General features: G+C 32.6%; 1 protein-coding gene across 1 annotated transcript in view; it reads left to right on the top strand.

Annotated features, from left to right (window-relative positions):
* Positions 1 to 1,308: 1,308 nt before the first annotated feature.
* LOC103250504 (polypeptide N-acetylgalactosaminyltransferase 13-like) overlaps positions 1,309 to 10,179 on the top strand; it is a gene marked incomplete at its 3' end in the record, with an annotated part of 50,901 nt that continues 42,030 nt past the window's right edge. Inside the window, exon 1 of the mRNA XM_008049100.1 lies at positions 1,309 to 1,373. The remainder of the gene's footprint in view (positions 1,374 to 10,179) is intronic.

The raw sequence follows: 10,179 nt of genomic DNA, 5'->3' as shown, positions 1-10,179 counted from the left end.
CCGCCTCAGCCTTCCAAGTAGCTGTAACTACAGGCGCGCGCTACCATGCCAGGCTAATTTTTTTGATTTATAGTAGAGATGAGGTCTCGCCTGCCCAGGGGGTTCTCGAACCCGCAGGCTCAGGCAATCCACTCACCTCAGCCTCCCAAAGGCACGGGATTACAGGCTGAGCCACCGAGCCTGGCTTAGGGAATTATTGATTGGCTTTGCTGCTTGGTTTGAATAGGATATCCTAACTACTAAGCCATTTTTTTCTGTGCCAACCTCTGGATGTTTACTGGACTTAAATAAAACATTTAAACATGGACATTTTTTTCAAAATAATATAAATAACAACTGTTTTGTCACAGTTATTTCATCACTTCAGTCACATGTTATTTTTAAAACTGATAATAATTAACAAATAAATCATCATGATATGTTTTATATAAAAATTAGTTACATTATCGTTCTTGTTTCCCAACTAGAAAGCATATTTTATGATCTTCAATTGAAATATTCATTTCAACTTCAAATACTGCTATTATGTGAAATAAAATTAAGCAATTTTTGTATGCACATGTAAATGTTTCCTATTCATTTGTTTATGTTGATTTTTTATGCTTATTTACTTTCTAACTTTTCCAGAGAAAGGTATCTTTCAATATCTCAAAAATAAAATCGTGAAAAAAACCAGTAAAGAAATAATCAAGCTTATGGTCAACTTAGATAGAATGAAAGTTCAAGAAGAAGAAGAAGGGAAAATTAGGATACATATGTGCAATTCACTGTGAGAATCATATTTACATAAAGGTCTTATAAAATCTACAGGTGGTGAATAGATGACTTTATAAGAAAAATGAGTATTAATAAAAATATTGGAGCCATTGGTATTTTTTCATTAAGGAGAAACAGACACATTATTACACAGTTCAGTTAAGCTTTGATTATGAGATGCTAAATTAATACCAATTTACATTTATTTAATTAATTATTCAGTCTAAGAAGTACAAGTACTTGGTAATAAATATTTGCATTTGAAAAGTCATAACTAATGAGAGAACTGTTATTTATATCTACTTAATGTATTAATTGGATGGTAGTTACAAAACCAGTGTAGTAGCAGCTGCATATGCAATTGAATTTACTGAAATTATAATTATAAAAAAAAACCTGATGGTAAAGTAAACAGAGTGAAACCATATTAGAATGAAAATAGCACAAACTGATTTGTGTTTCTCTGAAAAATTCCAGGTGTTGTCAAAGTGGATTATGGAGATGTGACAGTCAGAAAAACACTAAGAGAAAATCTGAAGTGTAAGCCTTTTTCTTGGTACCTAGAAAACATCTATCCGGACTCCCAGATCCCAAGACGTTATTATTCACTTGGTGAGGTATGAATTATTTATTTTGCTTAAGTTATAAATATATTTTGCAAATGGAGCAATTTCTAAGGAGCTCAGTTATTTTTCATGTTATGAATAAAATGCTGTAAGGCTTTTTAAATAGATCTATTTTAAATGATTTATTTAAAGGACAGTAAAAAATCATCATAGGAAATTATAAAAGAGAAGGGAAATTTTACAATTGAGCACACAATATTTTATTTTATTTTATTTACTAACAGTTCTAAAACTTTTGGTCATATGAAACTTACACTTTAAAAATTTATTGTGAACTCCAAAGATATTTTGTTTATGTAGTTATAACTATAAATACTTACTCTATTGAAACTAAAACTGAAACTTTGAAACTTATTTATTTATTTACTAATTAAAAATAATATAATAACCAATTATGTGCTAATACAAATAACATATTTTTGAAAAGTAATATATTTTCCCAAACAAAATCAAGTAGTGAGAACTAGCAACAATTATATTTTTGTAAATTACAATAATGTATAGCTTAATAGAAGACAGCTGGAATCTTAGATCTGCTTCAGTAGTCAATCTTTGGAATATGACAGTCTATTTCAATTTCCTCTCAAAAACTCTTTGTACACTTATGAGAAAATGAGAGTGAAAACCGCCAGTAATATCTTAGTATTGTTATGAAAGTGGTATTGACTTTATGAACCTTCTGAAAATCATTGATCTCTACCATTCTATTCTAAAATATCTATCATATTTAGAAATACAAAACTGACTTCATTATAACTATACAAAGGTATATATTGTATATTCAATTTTTCAACATAAAATTTATTTCCTTTATGATTGATATCCTCCATGTTGGTAATTTCTCCCTTACTGGAGATTAGGTTTTAGAATCAAAACTAACAATATTTGTTGTGATTAAAGCATTTCAACAGCCGGGCTCGGTAGCTCAGCCTGTAATCCCATGCTTTGGGAGGCTGAGGTGAGTGAATTGCCAGAACCCGCGGGTTCAAGACCCGCCTGGCCAACTTGGCAAGAGCTCATCTCTACAATAAATCAAAAAAATTAGCCGGGCGTGGTTGTGCGCGCCTGTAATTCCAGCTACTTGGAAGGCTGAGGTGGAAGGATCGCTGGAACCCGGCAGGTCGAGGCTGTGGTGACCGGGAGTGGCCGTTGCACTCCAGTCTGGGCGACAGAGTAAGACTCCAGCTCAAAAAAAAAGCATTTCAACAGCAATAATATAATGCATTTGGAAAACAATGATTAATTAGTTGCATACTTAAGTACAAAATGTCATTTTTGTAAGTCATAATTGTAGAATATCTGAAAATTTATATGATTCAATCAAATACTTTTGTGAGGTTATCTGTCTTATTGCCTTGTAACTTTATAAACATGCCTTACTTACAACTAGAAAATAATGAAAGAAAAAAATACTTGACGTGAGTAGAGCCCTAACTGAATTGTTTTTAATTAATGACTGTTTTTACGTGCCATATCCATGCCTTATTAGCCAGAGCTCCACCTTCTCTTTAGCCATGTAAATATTTCTCTGTAAAATCTTGTTATTTACATATACTTAGCCTCAACTTGAATAATGTAGTAAAAAGTTTCCTATGTAATAACACTCATTTTATCATGATCTAGGTTTGTGACTTTAGGTTAATCATGTAATAGTCCTGTGCCTCCAAGTTTTGTCTTTTATTTTTGTTTTTATTAGAGGGGGCTATTATTGCTGTTTTTTCAGATATGTAATATCCTCTTGTTAGCACTAATTTCACAGGGTTTTATTTTCAGTGCACAGAATATATAAGATTATTTTATAAATTAAAACACTCTTCATGCTAGTTTTTAAAAACCAGTGAAGATCTCCAAAAAAGTCTCATATTCTCAACACTTATTGAAAAATTTGTTTAAACATTCATGAACCTGACTATACCCTCTGAAAAAAGAAATTTTTCTATTCTTATAACAAAGGGTTTCTCCTCCTATTGTCAATGGACCCAAATAGTAACATCTGTTCATTTTCTAAAAGGGGCTATACCAAAACAGAGATAAGCAAAGAGGAATTTTTGGAAATTCTCTGAAATCACCAAGGTGACTCCTGAGAAAGATTTGGGACTCTGAAATGGAACTAGATGTTTACTTCCAAGTTAAAAATTCAATTTTATGGTTTCTTGCACTATATCAAGGAAACCTAATTGACTTCCTAAAGAAGTAAAAGTAAAATATAATGTAGGCAGATTCCTTGTACAAACTACTAACTTCCATAATAAATTGAATAATTATAATTTTATTTGTAGAAATATGATGACAAGCTTTTAATCAGAAAAATTAAATATTTCAGGGTATCCAGAAAAAGACAGCAAGGTGTATTGAAAAAAATCCTAGGCCCTGCCTGGATTCAGGCAGAGAAGTGTTCAAATTCTAGCCTTACAGCTTCTGACTTGAATAACATTAAGTATCCTCTCGGCTACCTTTATGCACAGAATGAATAAATAACAATATTGGGTTAAAATGATGACTGAAGACACAAAGCATCGAGCACAATACCTGGCAAGAGGTAGTATTATACTATAGGAATATAATTATCGTAACTATGTTTGATTTTGTAATATGTCAAAACTTATTCTAGGTGTTTTATATGAATTATATAAAAATCGCAACAGCTCCATGACTTGAGCTTTCTTATTCTCAAGTTAAAAGGAAACCAACATGTAGAAAGTTTATTTGCTTGGCTTACAGATCACATAGCCAGTTAATTGTTGACCGCAGGATACAAACACTTGTTAGACTGACACTAAAGCGCAATTTTTCTTATAAATGGAAAGAGAAAATAGGTTACTTTAGTATATTTTATTCATTCAAAATGTTTTATTAAGTAAGATCTTGAAGCTGGGCATGGCGGCACATTTCTGTAGTCCCCACTACTCGAGAAGTTGAGATAGGAGTATCACTTGAGCCCAGAAGTTCAATATATTGAGTAACTATCTCTATTAAAAAAATAATAGAAGTTTTATAAAAGAATTCCAGCTATTTCTTAGTCCATTTGAACTGCTAAAACAGATATCTTAGAATGGGCAATTTATAAATAATGTAAATTTGTTTCTCACAGTTCTGGAGGCTAGGGACCCCAAGATCAAGGTGTCAGCAGATTCAGTGTCTGGTAAATACTAGTTCTCTTTTTCAAAGATGACACATTGTTGCTGAATCCTCACATGGCTGAAGAGGCAAAGGATAAGTCTTCACATGGTGGGAGGGGCAAAACATCTCCCTTCAACTTCTTTTATAAGGGCATTAATTCCATTCATTAGGATGGAGCTCTCATGATTTAATTATGTCCCAAAAGGTCCCACCTTGTGAGTCTTTTGATCCATAATCAGACACATTATTTCTTGGGCCATGGGCCTTCTTGGCCCTCCCTCTCAATGCCACCACAACGGAGATAAGGTTTTATCATGAGTTTGGGAGGAACATATTCGAACCATAGTAAGCTGGAACCTGTGTTATACACTGAGAATACAAAGACAAATAAGGAAAGACCTTTGTTCTTAAGCCATACAACCAAACTGGGGAGTTGGAGGGGGGGAGTGTGGTATGGCAAGAGATAACCAAACAGGTAAAGAAATTGAGTGGAAATGAAAGGTGCCTCATGAATTATATGGCATGCTATGAACTACTTTTTCAAAAATCCAATAAATTTTAAAAATCTATGAGATATGTTATGAGCTTACTGGGGTATTAACGTACTGTAGTTTTCCACTTTAAAACTAGCCTTAAAGAAATGCAATCTAGCATCTGTTTCCATGGAAACAGAAGGACAAATTCATGAAGCACTGCTTCCTAATTCAATTTTGCATGGCCATGTATGCATAATTTAAGACAGACATTTTGATAATGAGTTAGAGTTGAACTGTTAGTGAACAACAGTCATTTACTTAACACTCTTTCTTTCTTACTGCCTGTTATTAACCATTATTGGAAGACTGTAAAAGATATCTTTCCTTATATGCACTTTATCTTGAATACTTAGCACCTCAAAGCAATCTCAGCTGTCTAAACTACCTGTTAGCAAAACAACAAAAATATTTATTTGTAGTATATTTATTTATACTTGTCACTTAATTTCAGTTAAATTGCTTGGATTTAACAATTTATATATTTCTTATATTCAATTTTTTAAAAGTCTCTATATTTAGTATGGCTGTATTTGATGAATATAAATGTTTTCCCGTACATTTATTTTTATAACTTTCCTTGCTGCATTAGAATATATAGTGGTAAATATGGTATTCAGTTTCTATATTATCAGATTCCAACACCAAAATGAATAGTTATTGATACCAGGTATCTATATCTTAATTTCTTATATATTTGCATCTTACTTAGGTAATTGAAATATTACTTTATCCAGTCCATGAATTACATGCAATTTCCAATGGGAAATTAAAAGCTGTGCAATTGCTTTGAACTAAAACCTTTAAGTAAGTTAATGAAGCATGTGCCTTTTAGACTTAGTAAGCAGATCATAATGGAATAAGAAAGTTGAACTCTTTGCAACATTAAATTCTCTCTTAACTAGCCCTTTAGTTTAGATTTAACATGCTGGGTTCTGATTTTGTAAATATAAAAACAAACTCAAGTGTTAGATTTAAATATGGCATTCTAAAATGGAATACCTCAGCCCCAATTTTTAAGTTATGACAGGGTAGCATTCTGGAAAAACAAATATTGTGAGCTTGATAGAACACAGGAATGTCTGAGGGCAAAGGAAGAAGATGAGGATTTCAGGAGCCAAGTGACTTAACTCTTTGTGTTTAAGGGTTGTATTTGCATGTTGCTTTCAAGATGTTTTGACATTATTCTATGCATTTTGTATAGTGTGCTTGACCTCAGCACTTCTTACATTCTTTAACCATAGCAACTAGTTAAGGTCATTGCACATATTGGTATTGTACTCCTTACATATTGTTGAAGAGCAAATTTAAGTAACTAAAAATAGACATCTATAAAACTGTTGGGCTGCAAAGATTAAGGAAAAATCAGTTACTTTAAATGCAAAAGTTAAAACGCTTAAAAGTTTACCCTCCCTGTTGGGAATCAGGAGATCTATTTATAGATTCACAGTGTTCTTGACCCTTTAATAGGATAACTAGTGATAAGAAAACTTCATTTAAAGTGACTTATCCAAATGTGGACATTCTTTCTGTTCATGATTTTACTTCCAAAACTCCTGGGTTTTTGTAACTAATTTTAATCCCAGAGTAACTGAATATGCTTATCTACAGGCAGAATATGTCATGTTCATCATATGTCAACCTTAAAGAATGTTGGATTGGGTAACCCATCTGTGAACAAATTGAGTTGTTTTGCTACCTGAGAACATATTTTTTAAAAATTCATAATGCTGATAATTAGGCTAAAACTCATTCTAATTTTTTTAGTCAAATATATATTGGCACAAACACCTGCAACAAACTGTACACCAGTTTGTCATTTACTCATTCTTTCTGGATTTTCGCTGTTGCTGTTATCTGCTACAATAAGTGAAATTGTTTATTTTTCCTTGTTTTTTACTTTTTTTTGTGGAAGATGAGTTAAGGTAATACATAATAAGAATTTTTAAATCTCACAGCCATTAATCAAGAACATTCTAACACATGTCTGCATAAATGAAGTCAACTTGCATTTTATAAATATATAGATGTTGTAGTAATTTTTCTGCTTTATTCACAATTCTGTAAGCAGAAAGTATACTTAAATGCATATTCAACAAAACAATTTTATTATGGAAATATTGACATTAAACTCTGGAATGCACTGCAAATGTGCCCATTTCCACCTTTACAAAGTAAAGAGAAACCAAATAAGGTTGACATATGTAAAAAAAATGAAAAGTAACAATGTGTAATTGAAGGGTAAGCTAGTGTTGGAGTAATTAAAGTAAATTAATACCTGTTTAAGTTTAGTCTGTCTTATTTTTAATGGATTTTCTATATTAATTTTTGAAATGCAAAAACTGGTGGTTAGGGAGATACTTACAGAATTTAAGTTCTCATTGCTGCTTGCTTTTACAAACCAGCAGAGGGAGCAAAAGCTAATCAACAAATTATGGAAGTGGTAAACGCGTTACCAATGATGCTGCTGATGCATAGAAACATTTAGAAAAGGGCTTACTGATTCAAACATCAAAACACAAGTGGGAAATATGCCCTCAAGTTTACATCATTAAGAACTGTTTTCAAGCAATAAAAGATTGTCTGAAAACAAAGAAATCTCAAAGCAGACAACCAATTAAAGTTAAAACTATCTTGACCTTGTGCCATGCATTCAAAGCTCTGCCATAATATAAAGAATGAATTAAAAGAAACATCTAGATCTATCAGTGCGCTCTACTTATCTTGATATAAGTCATAAGACATACTTTGTAGGGAATTCCTAATCAATAAAGCTCCTTGATGGTTGGTTTATAGATTTTTCTCAGGATTAATGGCATGATTAATTTTGTACCAGTGACAAAATCAAAGTATTTTGTTTCTTTCATTAAATAACATTTTTGTGACTTTGTATTTAACTGAGATCTCAAGATTTTCTGAGAAAATTCTAATTTTAAAATCATACAAGATCATTCTAAATCTGATTGTCCCTTGCATCTCAAAAGATGAAATGCATAGTTTCAATTTTGCTGTATGCCAGTATTTTGTGATGTGTATTAAGATTTGCTCATTGAAGATTGTCAGAAAACACTAGTGAATATTTTTATATTTTGACTACAATAGAGCAGATGCCTACAGAGTTGTTCTCATTCACTTTTGAACAATCTATGTGCTCCCACCTGCCTTCTAGGTGTGCATGACTTTTTTTAAAAACCTGTTTACCATAAGCCTAATGATTCAAAAACCTTTCAGGTATTTTCCTTATCCCAGGCCATGTATTCCTCCTATTTTTAAAAATAGTGATTGATACTCCTGTCCCCTGACATTCAGTTCTCTACCTTGCTTGTGTTGCAGGTCAACATGTCCATACCCAGGAATAATTTACATGACCTCAGTTCAAAAGTTTGGCATTTAGCATAAAGAACACTTTGCTTCTAGTTATTTTTACCTGACCCACAGGTCTAATATGAGACTACTTTCATGTGTCTGATTCCATGTGTCTTCACCACTGTTGGATGACCTCTGGTTACCTCTGTTCAACCAGAATTTAATCCTCCATTGCTCCTTCCAGGCCTCTTTTCTCACACATACTGCCTGCTTGCCTAGAAGTCAGGACTGACAATTCTTAGACTCCTTATAATGACTTTACATTCCTTATTTGAGCAAATTACTTAACCTCTCTATATCTTAGTGTTTTCGTTTGCAAAATGGGGGTAATAGTTTGGCACATACAATTTAAATAATTTCTAATTATTATTATTCTTCTGGTGGTAGAAGCTGTCATTCCTTCATTACTGTGGTGGGTTTTCTAAACCACTGATTCCCATCTACTGCTATTCTCCTAGATTCCATGTCTGGCTAGCCTTACCAGACTTGACTTGGCTTCCTATATTATATCCTCTTAGAACCTGGTGCATTTTAAGGGACAAGTAACACCGCATGTCCGAAAGCTACCAAACCACATTGAATGTGGAATAGTTAGAACTTATCAAAAATAAGATGAGCCTCTTTCCATGCAGTTCCCAAAATAAATCTATTCTGGAGTTCTGGAAAAATTGGTGGCAGCAGTGACCAAGAGTTTGAATACCTTGGATTGTCCTTATTAAAATATAAAGAACAACTGGGATAGCAAAACTAAAAAACACAAATAATTTTGATAACAAAATTGGGTGGCAACTTATTCTCAAAAATTCCGAAATATAACAATCTCATCACCCATAAGATACCACAATTTTTTGTAGAAGAAAACAGAGGGAAGTGATGAGATGTCTGATTGAGATGAGGCCAGGGTAAAACCAAATCTAATAAATATTCATGAGAAATTGTCTCAAGTCAATTGCATCATAGTAGCTTAAAATGGGAGTGGTGTGTTGCAGGTGAATGAAGAGATTCCTCTCTAATGTCTGAAGTGTCTGAACATTCTGCAAACTCACTAACTAAAGCTCCTTTTCAGCAGAAACGTGAGAAAATGATGTCCAAATTGAGTGGGGTAGAAAAAACAAGGGAAAAGGAAATGAAAGCTCTAGATAAAAATGGTAGACGTAAACAGAGTCCAGGGTCTCAAAAAAAAGAAGGATTTTTTTTTTTTTAATTTCAAAAGAGTACAGAAAAGGAGGTTCTAGATTTGCGAAGCCAGAAATGATCTCCTGATAAAATCCTTCTTGTGGAAAAAACAGGATTTTTTTTAATTAAAAAAAGAAGAAAAATACTAGAAAGGGATGAATTCTGTAAAACTAAGATAAGAAATAGAATAATATATCTGCAAACAATAAGAACATACCAACACTTTGTGCTCATAAGACAGGACAAGTATAGTCTAATATATAAAAACAAGTTGAAATAAATGCTCTAAATGATAGATTATAAAAAAGGACAACATAAATTTAGAAAAACTCTGAAATGATGGCCTAGAATGCAGAAATAATTAGATTTCACAGATTAAATTATTGCAGAAGTGAATGCTAAACTTATAAGAATACATAGGTTAATGACATAGAAAATGCTGAAAGAGTTTTAAAGAATAGAAGGAGCAATTTTAAAAAATGAAATAGAAATTAAAAACAGCATCATCAATTGAAAGTGATATATAAGCCGGTCTCGGTGTCAGCCTGTAATCCCGTGCCTTTGGGAGGCTGAGGTGAGTGGATTGCCTGAGCCCGCGGGTT

The sequence above is a fragment of the Carlito syrichta genome, unplaced genomic scaffold (assembly GCF_000164805.1).
Source record: "Carlito syrichta isolate Samal-C Ts95f unplaced genomic scaffold, Tarsius_syrichta-2.0.1 Scaffold130525, whole genome shotgun sequence".
Taxonomy (NCBI): Eukaryota; Metazoa; Chordata; class Mammalia; order Primates; family Tarsiidae; genus Carlito; species Carlito syrichta.
The sequence above is the reverse complement of the archived record's forward strand: the minus strand, read 5'-3'. Positions and strand labels throughout refer to the sequence as shown.